We start from the raw sequence: 4,016 nt of genomic DNA on the forward strand, positions 1-4,016 counted from the left end.
GGGGGGGGGGGTTGCAGTGTTCAGTGACCCCAAGGAAAGGGAGTGAATGGTAGCAAGCTCACTGTCCACAGTGATAGAGGACTGACCTTGGGCATGTGCTGTCTGTCTTCTGGCTGAGGGTTCCTGCTTGGGCCTGCTAACCCTTCTCAGTTTACACCGCAGAACTAACTGCACTTCCCTGCCTTGAGTGTCTTTAATGTCTTAAGCTGTCTCAGACTTCTACATATTCTCACCCCTGTCCTTAGCCTGAAATAGATGGTTCATTCCTTACACTTTATTCTTCTTCTGTCCTTCCCCCTAACCTTCATGGTCTTCAGTTCTCCCTCAGGTTACCTGCTGCTCAGGCATGGAGATCCAACTCCATCTCAGTCTTTCCCTAAATTTCCCTCGGTTCCCCTTGCCCCCTCTACAAGGGCCCCCAGTTTCCCACCATCCCGGTAGAGGTAGCTAGAGTTATCACTTGAAAGACTTCAGACCCCCTGCCTCTGTCTTGCATGACTCCAGAGATTCTCAGCTGTAAGAAATGTTGTCTTTTGAAGAACACTTGGCAATGTCTGAAGACATTTTTTTGTTTGTTCCTCCTGGAAGTGTGAGGCCCTAGTAGCCTCTGTTGGATAGAAGCCAAAGGTAGGAGCGCAACTCAGACAATCCCAAGACAGCTGGCAGCAGCTAAGGACCATCTGGCCTCAAATAACACCAATGCTAAGGTTGAAAAAGAGTGCCACTAAGTATCTTTACAATAGCACCTCATTCGGCCAGACCTAAGCCCAGTGCTGCTTGCTCTATAGAAATCCAACCTTAAAATAAGGTTAAAGTCACTGAATACTGGCTTCATCGGACTAGGGCATAGGTAATACCGGATTTGACTTCCTACAGGTCAAAGGAAACTCAGGATTCAGCGGTGGGTGACTCACATAAGCTGTCCCAACATGTCTGTCCAGTTCCCTCCAGAATTGTTGTTCTCTTCTGGGCTGTTTGCCTGGAACCTATGTGTCCTGTTCCTCTCTTACATGTTTGTTTCAGTTCTACCCTAAGGTAGCGATTTTACCTTGACACAGTAAATCATACCCCATCAGTTTATTCCAAACCTTTCCATTTTATGTTAACAAACATACCAATTACTAGGTACTGCGCAGATTACCACACGGACAAAAACCTGAGTAAGGAGAGGCCTATCCTGCCTGGGGGTTCTTGAGGAGCAGCTGAAGAGTGGGGGGAGCCCACTTCTGTCTTCTTTAGCAGGTTTCAGAGGAAAGGTCTTTGCTCTGGGTCTTCAGGCACATTCATTACTGAATTTAAAAAAGCCTGTATCTCTTTCACTGACCAAGGTCAGGTCAGCTTGTTTATACCTGCTATATCCATTAGGATCAAAGCTTTAGCTTAAATTCCAACAACCTCTCAGGGGCTTATGGGAATACAGACTGTGGGGGATCCATCCTCAGGTTGTGATTTCCCGTAGGTCTCACACGAAACCAGAAAATTCGCATTCCTGACAGCTGCCCCTGTGGTGGTGCTGCTGCTGCTGCTGACAACGATGATGATGGTGATGGTGATGGTGGTGGTAGTGATACTGCATCTTCTCATGGTCCCTAAGACCATACTTCACTATACACAATTAGCTAACTCCTTGCTTGACCAACATACACCTTCCCAATGCTTCCTAAACAAAAAGTTTGAGTGATTGAATTTCTGCCAACAGAAACCCTTCTAATTTATTCTTATAACCAAAGAGCATCAGTTTTCAAAAGTAAGCCTATTGTCAGATTCACTTCATTATACACAGTGCCCTTGGGAACAGAGTTGCTCATTGGAAATAATGACTAACAACATTCTTGAAGATCTTTGTAACTGGAAATAAAATGTTCTATTTACTGATGTGTTAAATGTGCAACCTTATTACCCAGGCTTCCCTTTCTTCTGGTGATATATATTCAAAATGCTTTTGTTTAAATGATAGTGTTTGGCTACATGAATGTAGTACTTCTGAGTATTCCAATAGTATGTTTCTTTCCATTCCTTTCCTCCTTCCATTCCTCTCTCTTTCTCTCTCTCTCGGTATGTATGTATGTATGTATGTATGTATGTATGTATGTGTATTTGTATGTATGTGTATATGAATGTGTATTTGTATGTATGTGTATGGATGTGTGTATAAATGTGTATTTGTATGTATGTGTATGTGTGTATGTGTATATGTGTATTTGTATGTGTGTATATGTGTGTATATATGTATGAATGTGTATTTGTATGTATGTGTGTATGTGTATATATGTGTATGTGTGTATGTGTATATGTATATTTGTATGTATGTGTCTATGTGAATATGTGTGTGTATTTGTATGCATGTGTATGTATGTGTGTATGTGTATATTTGTATGTGTATGTATGTGTGTATGTGTATATGTGTATTTGCATGTATGTGTGTATGTGTATATGTGTATTTGCATGTATGTGTATGTATTTGTATGTATGTGTATGTATTTGTGTGTATATGTGTGTATTTGTATGTATGTATATGTGTGAGTGTGTGTGTGTATTTGTGTGTACATGTGTTGCAGGAAATGTTAAAAGGAAGGGCAAATTCCCACACTACATCCAGCTACTCTCTGCCCAGCGGTCTTGCTGCCTCTAGCTAGCCCCAGTCAGTAGTCTTCCCTTCTCCAGTTGGCCTGTCTCCTAGGAGCCCCCTTACCTTCTCAGCCATAAGCCCTCTGTGGTCGGCGATCCCAGATTCCAGTAACCCAGTAGATCAAAACTCTACAAGTTTAGCCAGGCGGTGGTGGCGCATATCTTTAATCCCAGCACTTGGGAGGCAGAGGCAGGTGGATTTCTGAGTTGGAGGCCAGCCTGGTCTTCAGAGTGAGTTTCAGGACAGCCAGGGCTAAACAGAGAAACCCTGTCTCAAACAAACAAACAAACAAACAAACAAACAAAAAACTCTACAAGTTTATCTTTAATCAGTCAGATCAAATTTATATATCAATAAATTCTCAATTCAGAAGATACCACACAATAATTTCAGAGCCAATTGATAATGAACAAGCTGCCCACCTAGATTAGACAAGTTATCCCAATTATTCTATCCCTATATGATAATATAGCTACTTGTGGCTATTTAAAGCCATGTGGAATCTGGATCGTCTTCTCCTTCCATCTGCCTTTCTTCCCCTCTCCTTCTCCCCGTCCCTGTCTTTGAAACTCTTCACTCCACCTCCCTTTTCCCTGTCCAATCACAGGCTTCTGGTTGTATTAATATTTAAAGTGATTAGACAGGGAAAATTCTGCTATATATATATGTGTGTGTATGTATGTGTATGTGTTTTCTCTTTATCATTTTGAATTTCATGGTTTTTGGCCTTTTATAGTCTCGTTCTCTCATTCAATCTCTCATCTTCAATGACTTCTCAGAGTTCTAACAGGTAATCCACATGCTTCTTGAAACTTTTAATCTGTGGAGACAAATGCTAAACATATGAGGTTCCTATTAACATCAGCACAGTGTTGAATTACAGTTGGCTGGTAGTTAATGACTTAATTAATGTGCAAAGCTTAACTTCCAAGAGAAACACATGCAACTGCATACATTTCTGTTGTTGTTCACAGCTTCATTTTACCCACTAATATCAGCAATAACAAACTTACATGTATAGCTTTCAGGTGTGTTTGTGTGTGTACATATGTGGTTAGGATGAGTGTGTTTTTGAGTTCACATGTACACACGTGCACAAGGATGTGGAGGCTAGAACTCAACATTGGATATTTTCTTCAATTGTTCTCTTGATTTTTTGAGATGGTGTCTCTCATTGAACCCAAAACTGACTATTGACTCGCTTGTCAGTGACAGGGACCCTTTAGTTCCTGCACTCCAGGATTATAGACATGACATAAATTTATGTGGGTGCTAGGAATCTGAGTACCCACTACCAAGCTTATATGGAACTCCACACAAATATGTACCCATACACATAAACATGTACGCTCAAGTACAAGAAAATATAGAGATCTTCCTTCTAGCA

General features: G+C 41.3%; 1 long non-coding RNA gene across 1 annotated transcript in view; it reads left to right on the forward strand.

Annotated features, from left to right (window-relative positions):
- LOC116101118 overlaps positions 1 to 1,702 on the forward strand; it is a 4,911-nt gene extending 3,209 nt beyond the window's left edge. The window contains exon 4 of the long non-coding RNA XR_004122789.1: positions 1,460 to 1,702. This is a non-coding gene — a long non-coding RNA (uncharacterized LOC116101118). The remainder of the gene's footprint in view (positions 1 to 1,459) is intronic.
- Positions 1,703 to 4,016: the final 2,314 nt, after the last annotated feature.

This window comes from Mastomys coucha, unplaced genomic scaffold, assembly GCF_008632895.1.
Source record: "Mastomys coucha isolate ucsf_1 unplaced genomic scaffold, UCSF_Mcou_1 pScaffold21, whole genome shotgun sequence".
Taxonomy (NCBI): Eukaryota; Metazoa; Chordata; class Mammalia; order Rodentia; family Muridae; genus Mastomys; species Mastomys coucha.